Source organism: Oncorhynchus gorbuscha, linkage group LG01, assembly GCF_021184085.1.
Source record: "Oncorhynchus gorbuscha isolate QuinsamMale2020 ecotype Even-year linkage group LG01, OgorEven_v1.0, whole genome shotgun sequence".
Classification (NCBI taxonomy): Eukaryota; Metazoa; Chordata; class Actinopteri; order Salmoniformes; family Salmonidae; genus Oncorhynchus; species Oncorhynchus gorbuscha.
Genome location: NC_060173.1, coordinates 43,191,983 through 43,213,902, shown reverse-complemented (window position 1 = coordinate 43,213,902; position 21,920 = coordinate 43,191,983). Strand labels below are relative to the sequence as shown.

General features: G+C 44.1%; 1 protein-coding gene across 8 annotated transcripts in view; it reads right to left on the bottom strand.

Annotated features, from left to right (window-relative positions):
• ntrk3a (neurotrophic tyrosine kinase, receptor, type 3a) overlaps positions 1-21,920 on the bottom strand; it is a 286,833-nt gene that overhangs the window by 222,900 nt on the left and 42,013 nt on the right. The window lies entirely within an intron of this gene.

The window sequence follows — 21,920 nt, the reverse complement described above, 5'->3', positions numbered from 1 at the left end:
GTACTTTCCCAACGTTCCTCTTCTGACGACAAGATGCACCCTTGTGCGTTCCTTTCCCATCGGTTATCACCTGCGGAACGCAACTACGACATTGGCAACAGGGAGTTGTTGGCAGTGAAGTTAGCACTGGAGGAGTGGCGCCATTGGTTAGAGGGTTCGGGGGTACCTTTTATAGTTTGGACCAATCACAAAAATTTGGAATATATCAGAACCGCCAAGCGACTCAACTCCAGGCAGGCGCGGTGGGCACTCTTTTTTTCGGACGTTTTGACTTCTCTCTCTCGTATCGCCCGGGTTCCAAGAATGTCAAACCCGATTCCCTTTCTCGCATTTTTGACCATTCCGAACACCCATCCACTCCCGAGTGCATCCTACCCGGGACCCTAGTGGTATCCACACTCACATGGGAGGTTGAATCGAGGGTCAAAACGGCCTTAGAAGGGGTAACGCCTCCGCCCGGTTGCCCGCCTAATCGGTTGTTTGTGCCGGAGGGGTGTCGGTCCGATGTTATTCGGTGGGGGCATTGCTCCAACGTAGCGTGTCATCCAGGAGTCAGCCGCACTAGCTTTTTGGTTAAGCAAAGCTTTTGGTGGCCACTGATGGCTCGTGACATTCACAGTTTTGTCTTGGCTTGCTCGGTTTGTGCCACTGGGAAGACTTCTAATCGACCCCCAGATGGGTTACTCCAACCGCTGTCGGTCCCTTCGAGACCCTGGTCCCACATCGCGCTAGATTTTGTTACCGCCCTCCCGCCCTCCCAGGGCAAGACGGTGGTGTTGACCGTGGTGGACCGGTTCTCGAAGGCGGCTCATTTTATTCCCTTGCCTAAATTACCATCTGCCAAGGAGACAGTGGTAGCTGTCATGGATCACGTCTTTCGCTTACATGGCCTGCCGATGGACGTAGTTTCTGACAGGGGGCCCCAATTTGTGTCCAAGTTTTGGCAAGAGATTTGTAGGTTACTGGGAGCGAGTGTCAGCCTGTCTTCAGGGTTTCATCCCCAGAGCAACGGTCAAACGGAGAGGGCCAACCAAGATTTGGAGAGAGTGTTGCGATGTTTGGTTTCTAAGAATCCCTCTTCCTGGAGTCAACAACTCTCTATGGTTGAGTACGCTCACAATTCGTTGCCAGTGGCAGCTACGGGTCTCTCTCCGTTTGAGTGTAGTTTAGGTTACCAGCCACCTATCTTTCCCAGTACGGAGTCCGAGGTCACTGTTCCTTCCGCTCACGCTTTCATCCAGAGGTGCCGTCACGCATGGAGCAGAGCCCGTGAGACTCTTCTCCGGGTGGGGGCGCGCACCAAGGCTAAGGCCGATCGTCACCGGTCGAAGCCTCCGGTATACGTCGTTGGCCAAAGAGTGTGGCTTTCTACTAAGAACATTCCACTCCGATCCGTTTCGAACAAGCTTGCCCCCAAATTTATCGGCCCGTTCAAAGTCACCAGGATCATTAGTCCGGTGGCGGTCCGGCTCAAGCTTCCTCCGGCGTATAGGAGAATTCATCCTACCTTTCATGTGTCTAAAATAAAACCTGTGTTTCAGGCACGCATTAACCCGCCGGTCCCGGTTCCCCCGCCGCCACGACTTGTTGATGGGGAACCCACCTTTTCTGTCAATCGTATTTTGGACTCTAGAAGGAGGGGACGCGGATTCCAGTACCTGGTGGACTGGGAGGGTTACGGCCCGGAGGAGAGAAGTTGGGTACCTGCTAGGGACATTCTGGATCACTCCCTTATCGATGATTTCAATCGACAGGTAAATTCGGCTGGGAACGCCAAGAGGCGTTCCTAGGGAGGGGGGTATTGTCACAGTTCACGAATCCACTGCCTCCCTCTCTCTTTCTCTTTCTCTCTCTCCCGTGTTTGTGTGGGCGTGGTTCCCAATCTCGGCCTGATTGTCTGCGCCAGCTGGAACCACTTATCTTCCCTTTATATGTTCTGTAAGCAGTGTTTCTTGTTGTCAGATCGTTGTTACTTCCCTGAGGTTGTGTCGTGTGTCTGTGCCCTTCTCTCGCCGCCCTTGTGTGGATTATCTGCTGTGCTCCTTCCTACCCATCCGGACACACTCCCCTGGATTTCTCAGCACGCTATCATTGGAAGATGCGCCCTAGTCCCTGGGTCGGATTCCATCTGAGTACAGTCTGTCTGTCCTGTTGCTGTTGTAAACTGTATTCATTAAACCATCGTTGCTTGCATCTTGCATCCGCCTCTGTATTGTCACAGTAGATGGCCGAGTTACAATTTTGATTTAAATCTACATGGCGAGACTTGAAAAGGGTTGTGCTCAACAACCAATTTGACAGAGCTTGAAGAATTCTGAAAAGAATAATGGACAAATATTGTACAATCCAGGTGTGCAAAGCTCTTAGAAACTTACCCAGAAAGACTCACAGCTGTAATCACTGCCAAATGTGATTCTGACATGTATTTCAATTCAATAAATGTGCAAACATTTCTAAAAACATGTTTTGACCTTGTCATTATGGGATATTGTGTGTAGATAGGTGAGAGAAAAAACATATATTTAATACATTTTGAATTCAGGCTGTAACACAACAAAATGTGGAATAAGTCAAGGGGTATGAATACTTTCTGAAGGCACTGTACCTACTTACAATGCATTTAGTTAAAAGATGAGACATAATAATTGTAATCAGAAGATACTATTAACATGTAAATATTATTGATAACAGAAAAAAATAGCAGAAGAATAACTGTAGGTTAAATAATGCTGTAATTGAAAATCGTACATCCAATGTAGGCTACTGACAAAAACACATTTGGAGTGTTTTTCAGTGCTAGGAAGAGGAGAATGTTAGCTTTCTAATGAGCAACACAATCTACTCTACTCCAAATATCAAGCAAGTTACATGGAATTACATGCTGTGTGTCATCAAACCATGTTTTTGAGGAAAATGCAGTCAAAGTTTACAGTTACTTTTTAAGACATTTATTCAAATAATGAATAACAACCACTTACTTAATACAAAACACAATCCATTGACATGAGTGCCTGTGTTCTACTCACACACACACACACACACACACACACACACACACACACACACACACACACACACACACACACACACACACACACACACACACACACACACACACACACACACACACACACACACACACACACACACACACACACACACACACACACACACACAAGCAACTGGATGTATAGGCTACATTGACATATTGTCACAGGCTACATGTACATATACATTATAACAGAGAAACACTCTCACACTGCACATGTTCACACCATGATATGTTTGAGGACTACATGTGGTGTGCACGTGTTTGTGCGCATGTGTACTTGGACTTCCACATACATACGTGCGCACAAACACGTGCACAGCCCATGTAGTCCTCAAACATATCATGGTTGTAGTCCATAGTTTTTCCATGTCAGATTACATTCGAGGATAAATAATGGATAAATTACTATGTTAAATAAATGTGTATAGGCTATACTCAAACAAATGTTTTCTTTCTGATACATCCCTGGGCACAGCACACAGCACATGAAGATGTGCCCAACCAACCCTCTCGCAATCCCAGCTCCTGCATTTTTATGACAGTCACACAGAGTAAACGACATCTGAAAAGAGCTAAAACAGGGAAGGGGAAGGAGGGGGTGAGAGATAAAACAGGGAAGGGAAAGGAGGGGGTGAGAGATAAAACAGGGAAGGGGGTGGAGGGGTGAGATATAAAACAGGGAAGGGAAAGGAGGGGGTGAGAGATAAAACAGGGAAGGGAAAGGAGGGGGTGAGAGATAAAACAGGGAAGGGGAAGGGGGTGAGATATAAAATAGGGAAGGGAAAGGAGGGGTTGAGAGATAAAACAGGGAAGGGAAAGGAGGGGTGAGAGATAAAACAGGGAAGGGGGTGGAGGGGGTGAGATATAAAACAGGGAAGGGAAAGGAGGGGGTGAGAGATAAAACAGGGAAGGGAAAGGAGGGGGTGAGAGATAAAACAGGGAAGGGGAAGGGGGTGAGATATAAAATAGGGAAGGGAAAGGAGGGGTTGAGAGATAAAACAGGGAAGGGGGTGGAGGGGGTGAGATATAAAACAGGGAAGGGGGTGGAGGGGGTGAGATATAAAACAGGGAAGGGAAAGGAGGGGTGAGAGATAAAACAGGGAAGGGAAAGGAGGGGTGAGAGATAAAACAGGGAAGGGGAAGGGGGTGAGATATAAAATAGGGAAGGGAAAGGAGGGGTTGAGAGATAAAACAGGGAAGGGGGGTGGAGGGGGTGAGATATAAAACAGGGAAGGGAAAGGAGGGGGTGAGAGATAAAACAGGGAAGGGGGTGGAGGGGGTGAGATATAAAACAGGGAAGGGAAAGGAGGGGTGAGAGATAAAACAGGGAAGGGAAAGGAGGGGGTGAGAGATAAAACAGGGAAGGGAAAGGAGGGGTGAGAGATAAAACAGGGAAGGGAATGGAGGGGGTGAGATATAAAACAGGGAAGGGAAAGGAGGGGGTGAGAGATAAAACAGGGACGGGAAAGGAGGGGGTGAGAGATAAAACAGGGAAGGGAAAGGAGGGGGTGAGAGATAAAACAGGGAAGGGAAAGGAAGGGGTGAGAGATAAAAGGGTCAGAATATGCTCTGGTCTCTAAGCAGCAACTAGAATGAGAAACGTGAAAGAAAATCTGACCAGACACACACACACGTCACCAGAGAATAAGGACTGACAATCTCTTTGGATCCGTTTCAGGTCGGCTTTGGCTTAAGCTGACGAACGTTTGATACAAATATAAGTATCAAGATTTAGAAAAACACCCACCATGATCACACATCATAGTTTTGTACTTGTGTCACATAAAGGACTCGGTTTCAAATGTCGGTAGCGACTGTATGTCTTCCTTCTTAAATCCAGGGATCCATCCTAGGAGCGGCATCTCGTGGACATCGGCAAAGTTGTTGACATACTGGACGATTCGCTTCATTTATTTGTAGGACAGCAACAGTTTGCTGGCAAGACGACCACCACACCTCATCTTCCTTTGAACCTCACCATGTTCCTTATAGAACTTTATCACTGTAGTCAGCTTTTTGTAGATATTCTGAAACCAGGAAATAAATGATTTAAAACATGCCTTTAATATGTGCTGAAAGGCACAGTCTATTCTCAGCCCTTTTACTTCTATTCATTATATAGCCTACGGATAATTTTTATTAAATAAATATAAAACTTTTTTTATACTGTTGCAGCCCCAAAAACAACAGAAACAATCTAGTTGTACTACTCTGACGAAAACTTAAGCGTCTCTCTGCAGATTTCCTGCCTATAAAGGAACAAATTATGTCCTCTGATGTGTCCTTTCTGTTTGTTTCTTCCTATCTGTTTGCGATCGTGCCAATGAGCACTCAATGTTTTTTATCCGAAAAATAAGACAAATAACAACGTGTAATTCTTTAACACTTGTACTATTATTGTAAATGGGTTTACTGTTTATACTGTTTGATATAAAGGTATGTGATTACTTTATAAATGGTCGTTTCATGTACGTATGTAACCTGTCTTTAGGACAAATAGGACAAATATAAACACACACACACACACACACACACACACACACACACACACACACACACACACACACACACACACACACACACACACACACACACACACACACACACACACACACACACACACACACACACACACACACGTTTTATGGGCTACACATTGCCGACGCGCACACACAGACACACAAGTCACATAAGTTATTCGCTACATAGCTAGCTAGGTTGCGTAGGCTACAAATCCCCCAATTCTCTCTCTCTCTCTCATGCCACACATTCACCCACCCACTCACACACACACACTTGTCTTTAATACACTAGCTATCTAACTAGTCGGTCTACTTGTGCCTTATCGCATACAAAAACACAGACTCGAACAGAGGGACAGACACATTACACCTTACTGACTGACAGCCAACTAAACTTGACCAGTAGTTGAATGGAAAGCACTTACCATTGGCGAGTTAATTAATCTAGTCACGTCTCTTAATTAATGAATCTTCTCCTTTCCCCCTTCTGATGACCAGGTGGCGAATCGCATCTCTGCATGTCTGGCAGACATATCAGTGTGGATGACGGATCACCACCTCAAGCTGAACTTCGGCAAGACGGAGCTGCTCTTCCTCCCGGGGAAGGACTGCCCGTTCCATGATCTCGCCATCACGGTTGACAACTCCATTGTGTCCTCCTCCCAGAGCGCTAAGAACCTTGGCGTGATCCTGGACAACACCCTGTCGTTCTCAACTAACATCAAGGCGGTGGCCCGTTCTTGTAGGTTCATGCTCTACAACATCCGCAGAGTACGACCCTGCCTCACACAGGAAGCGGCGCAGGTCCTAATCCAGGCACTTGTCATCTCCCGTCTGGATTACTGCAACTCGCTGTTGGCTGGGCTCCCTGCCTGTGCCATTAAACCCCTACAACTCATCCAGAACGCCGCAGCCCGTCTAGTGTTCAACCTTCCCAAGTTCTCTCACGTCACCCCGCTCCTCCGCTCTCTCCACTGGCTTCCAGTTGAAGCTCGCATCCGCTACAAGACCATGGTGCTTGCCTACGGAGCTGTGAGGGGAACGGCACCTCAGTACCTCCAGGCTCTGATCAGGCCCTACACCCAAATAAGGGCACTGCGTTCATCCACCTCTGGCCTGCTCGCCTCCCTAGCACTGAGGAAGTGCAGTTCCCGCTCAGCCCAGTCAAAACTGTTCGCTGCTCTGGCTCCCCAATGGTGGAACAAACTCCCTCACGACGCCAGGACAGCGGAGTCAATCACCACCTTCCGGAGACACCTGAAACCCCACCTCTTTAAGGAATACCTAGGATAGGATAAAGTAATCCTTCTCACCCCCCTTAAAATATTTAGATGCACTATTGTAAAGTGGCTGTTCCACTGGATGTCATAAGGTGAATGCACCAATTTGTAAGTCGCTCTGGATAAGAGCGTCTGCTAAATGACTTAAATGTAAATGTAAATGTCTCTTGACCATCTCCTTGGGGGTAAAAATCAAATAGCAGAGCTTCCATTCATTGGACTTGCAAGTGCAACTGATCTCGCAAGTCTTTTCAATTTCTTCCCCAGCATCACCGACATATCCCCCCTGGACTGACTAAAGCACAGTAATTGATGGATCCACCGTTAATGGGTGGTCTTCCTCAGTTGCCTCCTCAAGGGACTTGACTTTGTCTGTGGAGTCGTTGAAGGAGTCACTCTCCGACTCAGGGTAAAAAATGAGTTGCCAATAAATTGACTCCACTGATCGTCTGAATCAGCTCGCAGCACGACATTACTATTTAAAAATCTAGCGATTTCTTTCTCCTGGGAATCCAATGATACATTAGAAAGCTAAGCTAGCTAGCTAAGGTGTAGGCAGTAGTGACAGTGGGACTATGTATGATGGGTTTAGCTTTTTGATTGGGGAAACAGGAAAATCATCCGGTTGAATAGGATAATGTAGCTTGATTAAAAATAGCTAGCTAGTTTGTAAATCATTCATGATTTAAGAATAGGGGAGGGTTTTGATTGTGCCGATAAAATAGTGCTGCGAAAGCCTGATCTGATGTGTTACAAGCTAGCATCCACCAAACCGATGTGAAAGTGCTCCGTTGCTATGTTTCATCCTTTATAAGATTAAACACTATATTTTAGTGATAATACATACAGATTATGAAAACAAAGTCATTATTTTGTTTTAAAAAAACACCATTTATATGTAAATTAGTCATAGCAACTTCTAACTGATTATGATAGAGTGTGTCACATATGTTGTTATCTTCTCACACTATTCAAACCCCCCAATAGAATAAACAGTTTATGAAACTCTCTTAGCCTATAGATCACATATTGCAAACATATAATCTAAACTAAAAATTCCAAAAATATTTTAGAATGTCTGTGCATCCTTGACAATCCCGAACCTAGACATCATCATTTTCTCTCTTTTTTCATCATCATTTTCTCTCTGGCAGCAATGTGAGGGGCTATGGCAGGGGAAATGGTGTTGCTGTAGTCTAGTGTGAGGGGCTATGGCAGGGGAAATGGTGTCGCTGTAGTCTAGTGTGAGAGGCTATGGCAGGGAAATGGTGTTGCTGTAGTCTAGTGTGTGATGCGGGAATAATGAAAAGCGAACTTGGGGAGCTTTGTGTTCACATTACCCTAAAAAAGGGAACCAGTCCGCAGAATACAAGTGAACCGAACTCAGTTTTGGTTAGATTCGGGGGGCTCTTTTGAGGGATCTGAGTTCCTTTGGAGTGTTCAAATTGCACACAAAAAAAATGAAACAAACTGCACTGAGTTCACAAAAATTGTCTGAAAGGGACCAAATGTGAAAACACCCTGAGTTGCTTGGATAAAAAAATCTAAGTTGTTGACCAATAGTATTACTGTAAAGTTAACCTCCAATCAGACATCAGACCTACAGGTTGCAAAGATAACAGAACCTCTGCTAACCAGATGTGAGACAAGAGGGGGTTGGAGCGATGATGCAGCATTACTAAGATAACAAAAAGGCGACCTTGCATACAGCTGATAAGTGCCACTTCAGGGGGCAGCACTAAGTAGTGAAAGCTGTTCTCGCTGCGGTACAGATCTCTCTGATGTGATCTGAACACAAACTATTGGGGTGGTCAGAAGGGACTTGTCAACTCATCCCGCTATCCCTGGCTGGCCCTCTCATCCCCCGCATGCAGAACAGGCACCTGTGGAGCAGCACAGAGCACGCTTCACTACAGGCTACAGCTACCACTACGGCTAGAACAGCTTGGGCCGTGGGAGTGAGGTGAGAGATGGCCAAAGGGAACTCAGTAACCTTCTCTACGCACACCGCCAACATTCTAGAGCAACCGCCCACACAGGCATCAGGATCCACCGCTCCAACTGAAAGATAATGCAGTGACACATCACTCCAGAGATACAATACTCACTCACACACACACACTCACGTGTACAAACACACACATCCACCAACACACCTGATCTAATCAACTCTAGTGGCGGAAGAAGACGCTACTTTCGTTAAGCTGCATCTCTCCCTCCACCCCCGTCTTCATTCTTCTACTCCATCCCTCCCGCCATCCACCGCTCACTCTCCCTCTGTAATAGTGTGGCCTTGTCTGAGAACGAGCCGTGGAGAGAGTTCACAGACACTGATTACCGTTGAACAATAACGCCAGGCCTCACATAAAAAGCCAATTACAGCCTTAAACGTTCTATCACCCCTCCTTAAAGAAAGATCATAGCGTTTTACTTATACATGGCGATGAGGCACAATGGGGAGAGTGTGATAAAGTCAAATTCATTTTCAGCTCAACTCCTGTGCCCTGCCAAGTCGTCCCGCGTGAGAGGTTCCTGCTGTGATCACCCCTGTGGTAAAAGAGCACACGGGTGACAGCAGATGCAAGGAGATTTGTTCAGAGAAAGAGAGGGGGAGAGAGTAAGACAGAGCGAACAGAGAGGAGATTTAGACGAGACAGAAAGAGTGACAGAAAGAAATACGCCCCAGTGTTCATGCGCCTAAATCTGGTTACTCAAGAGACAAATAAGTCAAATGTACAGACTGTACAGATGCTGTTTCCATTTCATTCTACTCCATGTCAATCATTGGCATGAATTACCTAGTGGTTGGTCCCAGTCTTTCACAGCCATATATAACCATGGGTCATGAGACTGATCTTTGACTGTGGTACGGTAGGGTACTGTGGGAGCCTAATGACTCTTTAATCTTGTGCAAAGGTGACTCTAAATGGAACACACACACACACAGAGACATGCAGACATGTGCTTCCCCCAGACCAGAGATCATCAACTAGATTCAGACACATGCAGATTTTTATCTTGAGTGGATGGTCAGGAGGCCGGAACATAATTACAAATAATTTGTAGACTGCAAATTCACCGCAAGAAGCCAACACATAATATTTGACTAAAACATTAAAATTTCTAACCCTTCTTACATTTGTATATAATCACATCTTTCTATCAAGTATGGGAATACTGTGAAACCGATTTCCAAATTAAAATCACTTGGAGTGGATTTTCTTGTGTTTTTACAGTCTTTAAAGTCCAATAATGAAAAATGTATTTCTGGCTCAGAAAACTTGGGGCAAAATAAAATCATCAGTGGGCCAAATTCATCCCTTTGGCCACCAGTTGAGGAACCCTGCCCTAAACAGATACGATAAAAAGCCATCTTTGGAGAATTGCAAGGTGATTATTGAGTAATAAGTGTCCTTGCAACAATATTTCAAGAATATCACTGGGCGATAAATGTCAATTAGGGGAGGCAACCAAGAGCTATTTCCCCTAAACATTGGTTACAGACTGAAGTAGGGCACCTACTGTATTTGTGCCTGTGTGTGTGTGTTACTGGAGGCTCCCCAGAGGAGGAAATAAACAGATTACTGCATGATTGTTGAGTCTTTACTAACGCATTAGTTCTAGTAGCTATGTTGACTATGAAATGAGCTAATATGGTGACAACGATGTAGGCTGTGTGTAGTGGTTAGCGGTTATGGTATGAAGGTTTGGCTTGGAAAGGTTTTTTCGCCTGGAGTTCACAAGTAAAGGGAAAAGGTGAGAGAAGGAGAGTGTGTAGGTGCGATAAGAAATAATATAACAATCAAAGTGATGATGCTGTTTGTACGTGGCTGCTATGAAAGTGAACTGGGTTTGCAGGTGATCAGGGGTGTATTCATTCCGCTGATTCTGTTGAAATTATTTTCTTAATCAGTAGCAAAAGGAACAAAACGGGGATGAAAAGACCTACATTTGTCCAACAGAAACTTTAGTTTGCAACTGTTACCCTAATGATTACAGACCCTAGATCAGCTAGATGCAGACCAGAGTCTGCAAGACGGTAATTAATGTGTCACTGTCTGTCACCTTTATTATATTTCTCTCAACGTGTGCACCTACATTTTAAAAGCTTATTCGTAGGCCAGGTTGTGGTAACATCATGATGGGTATAGGGAAAATCTGAGTATCATGTAGTAGCCTTAACCTATCAATGTTACATTGACCTGGGTGAATGGAATATGAATGACAGTCATCCAATATGCTGTAATAAAAATAAGGCCATGCTCATTAAAAAAAAATTCCTCCTCCCTCATCTTAAACGGCACCGACCACCAGTGGTGTTTGTGTATCTTTGTATGGTTCTGCTATATTGTGTAAATGTGGAATGATTCAAATCTGTTCTTATGCTAATAAATAACTGTTGTATTCAGTACCAGTGATATCACACACATTCCATATGATGTGGTTTGCCAACATTTGCATGGTATTTGCTGTGTAAGCACAGAAGCATAGATTGCACAGCGTGCACAGTATTATCAGTAGACACACTCACACACACTTGTGCAAATACCTCCATAAATTCAAAACTGTTAAAAGACTGTGGCATCACATACACTCCTTTAACTGCTAACCATGTGTATGTGACAAATACATTTGATTTGATTTTTATATAGTAGAACATTATGAACTATTTTCTGTGGATATGGGATCTTTATTTTCTACAGCAGGAAAGAAATCCTACAGCAACAGTTAATGTGAATTATTATGTGGATTATAGTCAATGGACATTTTTGGTAGGGGTTGATATATTTTTCGATAGGGAAAATCAAATCTGAATTTCAGTGTAAATTATACACTTCAGAAGCCATTTTAAATCTCAAATACACAACAAGTTGAACATTTCCTGCATACAGGAATTTTCTCCTGCAACAGGGTGATCAAATTTAGATTCTACATCTGTAGGAGCCGATTGGATTGATGGGATTCCCAGCTAACAGTCACAGTTCATGTTGTCACAGGGCTGCACATCAAGACTAAACAGACAGCTATGGTGTACATATGTGTGTACAGGAACAGTACTAGGACAGACAGGTCAAGGAAAGCTGGGTAACTGACTCAAGAGGTTGTCAAAGAGATCCCTCATTCTGCAGAGAGGGACAAATTCAGTGGGACAGTCACACAGCGGAGGTGGACTTTTTCTGGCCCTCTCACTCTCGCTTTCCCGTGAGAAGCATACTGATTGTAGGCATCGGCTATATCAACGCCCGACATGAATAATAAGCAATGTCATTTCAGCAGCTGAGGAAGGTTCTTAAACGGGGGGGGGGGGACGACAAAGTAGAAAAATAGATGAAGAAGGCTGAGGAAGGTTCTTAAACGGGGGGGACAGGGACAAAGTAGAAAAATAGATGAAGAAGGCAGAGGAAGGTTCTTAAACGGGGGGGACAAAGTAGAAAAATAGATGAAGAAGGCTGAGGAAGGTTCTTAAACGGGGGGGGGGGACAAAGTAGAAAAATACAGTGCCTTGCGAAAGTATTCGGCCCCCTTGAACTTTGCGACCTTTTGCCACATTTCAGGCTTCAAACATAAAGATATAAAACTGTATATTTTTTTGTGAAGAATCAACAACAAGTGGGACACAATCATGAAGTGGAACGACATTTATTGGATATTTCAAACTTTTTTAACAAATCAAAAACTGAAAAATTGGGCGTGCAAAATTATTCAGCCCCTTTACTTTCAGTGCAGCAAACTCTCTCCAGAGGTTCAGTGAGGATCTCTGAATGATCCAATGTTGACCTAAATGAATAATGATGATAAATACAATCCACCTGTGTGTAATCAAGTCTCCGTATAAATGCACCTGCACTGTGATAGTCTCAGAGGTCCGTTAAAAGCGCAGAGAGCATCATGAAGAACAAGGAACACATCCGGCAGGTCCGAGATAGTGTTGAGAAGAAGTTTAAAGCCGGATTTGGATACAAAAGATTTCACAAGCTTTAAACATCCCAAGGAGCACTGTGCAAGCGATAATATTGAAATGGAAGGAGTATCAGACCACTGCAACTCTACCAAGAACTGGCCGTCCTTCTAAACTTTCAGCTCATACAAGGAGAAGACTGATCAGAGATGCAGCCAAGAGGCCCATGATCACTCTGGATGAACTGCAGAGATCTACAGTTGAGGTGGGAGACTCTGTCCATAGGACAACAATCAGTCGTATATTGCACAAATCTGGCCTTTATGGAAGAGTGGCAAGAAGAAAGCCATTTCTTAAAGATATCCATAAAAAGTGTCATTTAAAGTTTGCCACAAGCCACCTGGGAGACACACCAAACATGTGGAAGAAGGTGCTCTGGTCAGATGAAACCAAAATTGAACTTTTTGGCAACAATGCAAAACGTTATGTTTGGCGTAAAAGCAACACCCTGAACACACCATCCCCACTGTCAAACATGGTGGTGGCAGCATCATGGTTTGGGCCTGCTCTTCTTCAGCAGGGACAGGGAAGATGGTTAAAATTGATGGGAAGATGGATGGAGCCAAATACAGGACCATTCTGGAAGAAAACCTGATGGAGTCTGCAAAAGACCTGAGACTGGGACGGAGATTTGTCTACCAACAAGACAATGATCCAAAACATAAAGCAAAATCTACAATGGAATGGTTCAAAAATAAACATATCCAGGTGTTAGAATGGCCAAGTCAAAGTCCAGACCTGAATCCAATCGAGAATCTGTGGAAAGAACTGAAAACTGCTGTTCACAAATGCTCTCCATCCAACCTCACTGAGCTCGAGCTGTTTTGCAAGGAGGAATGGGAAAAAATTTCAGTCTCTCGATGTGCAAAACTGATAGAGACATATCCCAAGCGACTTACAGCTGTAATCACAGCAAAAGGTGGCGCTACAAATTATTAACTTAAGGGGGCTGAATAATTTTGCACACCCAATTTTTCAGTTTTTGATTTGTTAAAAAAGTTTGAAATATCCAATAAATGTCGTTCCACTTCATGATTGTGTCCCACTTGTTGTTGATTCTTCACAAAAAATACAGTTTTATATCTTTATGTTTGAAGCCTGAAATGTGGCAAAAGGTCGCAAAGTTCAAGGGGGCCGAATACTTTTGCAAGGCACTGTAGATGAAGAAGGCTGAGGAAGGTTCTTAAACGGGGGGGGACGGGGACAAAGTAGAAAAATAGATGAAGAAGGCTGAGGAAGGTTCTTAAATGGGGGGGACAGGGACAAAGTAGAAAAATAGATGAAGAAGGCTGAGGAAGGTTCTTAAACGGGGGGGGGGCAAAGTAGAAAAATAGATGAAGAAGGCTGAGGAAGGTTCTTAAATAGGGGGGGGGGGACAAAGTAGAAAAATAGATGAAGAAGGCTGAGGAAGGTTCTTAAATGGGGGGGACGACAAAGTAGAAAATAGATGAAGAAGGCTGAGCCATTGCAACAAGGACCATGGCAAAAGCAGGAAGAGGAGATAGATAGAGATAAAAAAATAAATATATATATATATATTATTGTCACATGCACCGAATATAATGTGTGTAGACTACCGTGAAATGCTTTCTTATGAGCCCTTCCCATAGATGCAGAGTTTAAAATAATTGTAAAAAAGAAAAAATTGTAACAAGAGGAATGAAATAAAATACACAAGAATGGAGCTATATACAGGATGTACCAGTACCAGATCAATGTGGAGCTATATACAGGATGTACCAGTACCAGATCAATGTGGCGCTACAGTATATACAGGGAGTACCAGTACCAGATCAATGTGATGCTATATATAGGGAGTACCAGTACCAGATCAATGTGATGCTATATACAGGGAGTACCAGTACCAGATCAATGTGGAGCTATATACAGGATGTACCAGTACCAGATCAATGTGGAGCTATATACAGGGAGTACCAGTACCAGATCAATGTGGAGCTATATACAGGGAGTACCAGTACCAGATCAATGTGATGCTATATACAGGGAGTACCAGTACCAGATCAATGTGGAGCTACAGTATATACAGGAGTACCTGGCTTCCTTATGCCAAGGTGAACGGTCCATAACGGATTACCAGATCAATGTGGAGCTATATACAGGATGTACCAGTACCAGATCAATGTGGAGCTATATACAGGGAGTACCAGTACCAGATCAATGTGGAGCTATATACAGGGAGTACCAGTACCAGATCAATGTGGAGCTATATACAGGGAGTACCAGTACCAGATCAATGTGATGCTATATACAGGGAGTACCAGTACCAGATCAATGTGGAGCTACAGTATATACAGGGAGTACCAGTACCAGATCAATGTGGAGCTATATACAGGGAGTACCAGTACCAGATCAATGTGGAGCTACAGTATATACAGGGAGTACCAGTACCAGATCAATGTGGAGCTATATACAGGGAGTACCAGTACCAGATCAATGTGATGCTATATACAGGGAGTACCAGTTCCAGATCAATGTGGAGCTACAGTATATACAGGGAGTACCAGTACCAGATCAATGTGGAGCTATATACAGGGAGTACCAGTACCAGATCAATGTGATGCTATATACAGGGAGTACCAGTACCAGATCAATGTGGAGCTACAGTATATACAGGGAGTACCCGTACCAGATCAATGTGGAGCTATATACAGGATGTACCAGTACCAGATCAATGTGATGCTATATACAGGGAGTACCAGTACCAGATCAATGTGGAGCTATATACAGGATGTACCAGTACCAGATCAATGTGATGCTATATACAGGATGTACCAGTACCAGATCAATGTGATGCTATATACAGGGAGTACCAGTACCAGATCAATGTGGAGCTATATACAGGAAGTACCAGTATCAGATCAATGTGGAGCTACAGTATATACAGGGAGTACCAGTACCAGATCAATGTGATGCTATATACAGGGAGTACCAGTACCAGATCAATGTGATGCTATATACAGGGAGTACCAGTACCAGATCAATGTGGAGCTATATACAGGATGTACCAGTACCAGATCAATGTGGAGCTATATACAGGGAGTACCAGTACGAGATCAATGTGGAGCTTTATACAGGGAGTACCAGTACCAGATCAATGTGATGCTATATACAGGGAGTACCAGTACCAGATCAATGTGGAGCTACAGTATATACAGGGAGTACCCGTACCAGATCAATGTGGAGCTATATACAGGATGTACCAGTACCAGATCAATGTGGAGCTATATACAGGGAGTACCAGTACCAGATCAATGTGGAGCTATATACAGGGAGTACCAGTACCAGATCAATGTGGACCTATATACAGGGAGTACCAGTACCAGATCAATGTGATGCTATATACAGGGAGTACCAGTACCAGATCAATGTGGAGCTATATACAGGATGTACCAGTACCAGATCAATGTGGAGCTATATACAGGGAGTACCAGTACCAGATCAATGTGGAGCTACAGTATATACAAGGAGTACCAGTACCACATCAATGTGGAGCTATATACAGGAAGTACCAGTACCAGATCAATGTGAAGCTATATACAGGGAGTACTAGTACAAGATCAATGTGGAGCTATATACAGGGAGTACCAGTACCAGATCAATGTGGAGCTATATACAGGAAGTACCAGTACCAGATCAATATGGAGTTATTTACAGGGAGTACCAGTACCAGATCAATGTGGAGGTATATACAGGAAGTACCAATACCAGATCAATATGGAGTTATATACAGAGAGTACCAGTACCAGATCAATGTGGAGCTATATACAGGAAGTACCAGTACCAGATCAATATGGAGTTATATACAGAGAGTACCAGATCAATGTGGAGCTATATACAGGAAGTTCCAGTACCAGATCAATATGGAGTTATATACAGAGAGTTCCAGTACCAGACCAATGTGGAGCTATATACAGGGAGTACCCGTACCAGATCAATGTGGAGCTATATACAGGGAGTACCAGTACCAGATCAATGTGATGCTATATACAGGGAGTACCAGTACCAGATCAATGTGGAGCTATATACAGGGAGTACCAGTACCAGATCAATGTGGAGATATATACAGGGAGTACCAGTACCAGATCAATGTGATGCTATATACAGGGAGTACCAGTACCAGATCAATATGGAGTTATATACAGGGAGCACCAGTACCAGATCAATGTGGAGCTATGTACAGGAAGTACCAGTACCAAATCAATGTGGAGCTACAGTATATACAAGGAGTACCAGTACCACATCAATGTGGAGCTATATACAGGAAGTACCAGTACCAGATCAATGTGAAGCTATATACAGGAAGTACCAGTACTAGATCAATGTGGAGATATATACAGGGAGAAAGAGTACCAGATCAATGCGCTGAGGTATGGGGTATTTTAGGTAGATATACATGAAGAGATGGTAAAGTGACTAGGCATCAGGATAAATAATTATAATAGTCAAATGAAGGACAGAGTACAGCAGCAAATTATGATTGTAAAAGTATGTGTGTGTCTGTGTGTGTGTGTGTGTGGGGGGGGGTCTCGAGAAAGTATTGAGACCCCTTGACTTTTTCCACATGTTGTTATGTTACAGCCTTATTCTAGAATGGGTTAAACAATACAAATCCTAATTAATCTACACACAATACCCGATGACGACAAAGCGAAATAGTTCATTTTTTAAAAAATTGCACATTTCTAAAAAACAAAATGAAAATCACTTATTTACATAAGTATTCACACCCTTTGCTATGAGACTTGAAATTGAGCTCAGGTGCATCCTGTTTCCATTGATCATCCTTGAGATGTTTCACAACTTGATTGGAGTCCACCTGTGTTAAATTCAATTGATTGGACATGATTTGGAAAGGCACACACCTGTCTATATAAGGTCCCACAGTTGACAGAGCATGTCAGAGCAAAACCCAAGCCATGAGGTCAAAGGAATTGTCTATAGAGCTCCAAAACAGGATTGTGTCGAGGCACAGATCTGGGGAAGGGTACCAAAACATTTCTGCAGCCTTAAAGGTCCCCAAGAACACAGTGGCCTCCATAATCCTTAAATGGAAGAAGTTTGAAACCACTAGAGCTGGTCGCCCGGCCAAACTGAGAAATCGGTGGAGAAGGGCCTTGGTCAGGGAGGTGACCAAGAACGCTATGCTCTAACAGAGCACTAGAGTTCCTCTGTGTAAATGGGAGAACCTTCCAGAAGGACAACCAGCCCTCCACCAATCAGGCCTTTATGGTAGAGTGGCCAGACAGAAGCCACTCCCTAGTAAAAGGCACATGACTGCCCACATGCAGTTTGCCAAAAGGCACCTAAAGACTCTCAGACCATGGCAAACAAGATTCTCTGGTCTGATGTAAGCAAGATTGAACTCTTTGGCCTGAATGCCAAGCATCACGTGGTGGCAGCATGATGCTGTGGGATGTTTTTCAGTGGCAGGGACTGGGAGACTAGTCAGGATTGAAGCAAAAATGAATGGAGCAAAGTACAGAGAGAAAAAATTGAAAAAAAGTGGAAGAAATCAATTGGTCTGAATACTTTCCGAAGGCACTGTATATGTGTGTATACTGTATGTGTGTACGTGTGTGAGGGTGTGTTTGTGTTGTATCGGTATGTGTGTGTGTGTGTGTTACATGTTTGGGGGTTTTGTGTGGGAGTGTCAATGTCGTGTGTGTTAGTGAGTGTGTACACTATTTAGTGTGCATATATAGTCTAGTGAGTGTGTGTAGGATCAGTGCAAGTGCAGATATTCCGGGAGACCATTAATTAACTATGTAGCAGTCTTATGGCTATTTAGTAGCTTGGGGGTAGAAGCTGTCTCGGCGCATGTTGGTCTGAAAGCTAATTCTCTAGTACCATTTGTAGGACATTAGCGGAGTGAACAGTGGCTTGGGTGGCTGGAGTCTTTGGCAATTTTTCAGGCCTTCCTCTGACACCGCCTGGTATAGAGATCCTGGATGGCAAGGAACTCAGCCCCAGTGATGTAGTAGGCAGTCCACACCACCCTCTGTAGCGTTTTTCAGGTCAAGGAATTTGCCATATCAAGCAGTCATGCAGCCAGTCAAGATGATCTCGATGGTGCATCTGTAGAAATGTTTGAGGATCCAAGGGCCCACGCCAAATCTTTTCAGCCTCCTGAGGGGAAACTAGGCACTACCGTGTCCTCTTCACGACGGTGGTGCGGGTGTGCGTGGACCATGTTAATTCCATAGTGATGTGGATGCCAAGGACCTGGAAACTCTCGACACGCTCCAGTACAGCACCGTCGATGTGGATGGGGGCGTACTCTCCCCTCTTTTCTCCTATAGTCCACGATCAGCTCCTTGGTTTTACTGATGTTGAGGGAGAGGTTGTTGACCTGGCACCACACTGCACAAGTCTCTGACCTCCTCCCTGTAGGCTGTCACATCAAGGAGAAAGATAGAGAGAGAGTGCGAGAGGGAGAAAGAGAGACAGAAAGAGAGATAGCGAGAGGGAGGGAGAAAGAGAAAGAGAGACAGAAAGAGAGATAGCGAGCGAATGCCATGTGTGGGCTGGTGGGGGGGTTTCGTCCCTGGAAGTCACTGTGTAAGTGACATTTCAGTGTGAAGACACACGGCATAGGGTTGAGAAGATTTAATGAGAGTGACTCTTTGGTCTCCCTCCTCCACTACTGGAGGGAATAACCTTTACAACTTCCCCCTGACAATGATCCCTCAAGATACTGCATATTGGTTGTCCTCTCATATCAAGGGATAAAAAAGATGGACCTGAAGAAATCCAGACAGCAACCTTACATTCTGCCACACATAGCATGAGACACAAGAAATGAACCTTAGACTTCAAAAACAGGTTGGGCAATGTAAGTTCAAATGCAGAGAGCTTTGGTATTGATTCCATTGTATTTTGTCTAGAACAGTTGAGAGCCCATTTCCATCCATTTCAGGATAAAGGATATGAATAAACGACTGATAGTGGGACCCTCTGTATGTGTTTACAACCAGTGTTTGACCTCGGACTGAAATAGGTGCTGGTACTGTACTCATTTTGGGTGCCGGTACTGTTTGTATTTAGGTGCAGGAACTCCACAGTATTTGTATTCTATAAGAGGAACAGAAACAGTAGAACATTAAGAGGTGCCGGTACTCAGCTCCGGTGAGCTCCTGCCCAAGTCAAGCACCATTTATAGCAATGCACTGTGGGTCAAAGAACATTCAGGTCCAAGAGAAAACAAATATTAATACAAATATATATAATATAAAATTGCATGGTGAAATCCAATTGATTGAATTGGATTTAAACCCAGTACAATAACATAAATAACATATAGCTCAAATGAAATGATGGATAATTTACTGTACATTTCTCAAGCCCACAATAGAATGTATCGGTACCATTCCCAGCCTGCCATAGCTATTTATGCTATTTATGCTCCTGTGGAGCTGAGGCCCTGCTGCACTGAGCTAGCCTGACGACTCACACTAAATTCTTCCACTGCTCTGCCTCTCGCTGCATATTTAGTACCGAGACTGACATCATTGAAGTCGTTCGTTGTGAGGAGGGGCACAAGGGGCATTGTACAAAACAAAGTCATCAGTGATTGGATCGTATCAAAGACAGCCCTGACTGTGTTCACATTCGGTGAAGGGTCGGGGAGGTACTCAGATCCGGACTCATTGCGGAGAAGCGTTGTGTGGCGTTTGGCTGGAGCAAGGAGTCTGGGTAGCCAGGCAAGCACTGAGCTGATTTATGGGATCATTTAGATGGAATGCTTGTGACACAAAGCATAGGGAGCCTGCTCCCACACTGCTCCTGGGCTTGCCCATATGACCGTGATGTGAATGACCGCTCTGGAAATCTAGGGTTTTCTCTACATAAAACCCAGCGCAGCGTGAAAGACATTGTCCACTAAGCACATGAACAGCTGTAATAAAACACTTCCCTCTCTATAACAGGGTGCATAGATGACTCTCTAGAACCTCCAGCTCTATAACCCGAGTCCTTGCAGCTCCAGAGGTAGACGTGTACAGTATGGCGCATGTGTGGCCTTCTTCAGCCATCATCCTATCATCCTTTATAATGAGAGTCCATTAGCATGTCCATCTGCTCTGTTTGAGACAGTGGACAGTGAAAGGTGGGTATTTTAATGACTGCCCTTCCCGTTATCACATGAAGAGATGATGGAGTCGACTCCAGATCTCGTTCTCTCATAGTTACACTGCATGGGACACTGTTACGCATTCTAGTCAAGGCCAGCTTCACTGAATCTTGTAAAATAAGAAAAAGAGTTGCACGCGTGCACCCACACCCTCTCTTTCACACACAGACACACAGTTTTCTTTTTTCCCCTACACACATGAACTTTCATGTGTACCCACTCACACGAAAATGTACATGCATATATACGAACAAACATACACAAGAACAGTGATGAATACCTCAAAAGACATGGGAATGCTGAACAGAAGTGTGTGATTGACAGCTGAGATTACAGACTGGTGACTCCAGGTAGTAGACTGCTATTCAATTTCTTCCTCACTGTTTACTCTGGGAAAATTGGGAAATAACAGCGCTGTCACACTCAAGAAGTCTCACCTTTATTATGGAAATCAGCAACACTTCGCTAGCGGTGCCACTCAGCCCTTGCATATAGTCCCCAAACCACCTCCCCTTCCCTCACTCTTAACACAAACCACTGCACTTTTCACCAACCTGAAATTGGGTTCATTCTGAATATGTACACTGCTAGTGAGGAGTGTATACATATTGAAAGATTGAATGAAATAAATGCATCTGCTTGGAGGCCCAGCCTATCTTACAAACCACATATATACATTATGAACAGACACAGCAGACATAACATGGTGGAACTGTGTTCAGCCGTGTGTGAAGCAGCCCAGGCATTGTACTTTAGCTGAACTGGGTCTGAGTCCCAAATGGCACCCTATTCCCTTTATAGTACACTTATTTTAACCAGGGCCATGGTCAAAAGAAGAGCACTATAAAGGGAATAGGGTGCTATTTGAAATGCAGCCTGGGACTAGGATATCACTGCAGCGGGAGCACACTACTTCCTGTAGAGGAAGGGTGAATTATGTATGTTAGGATACTGTATG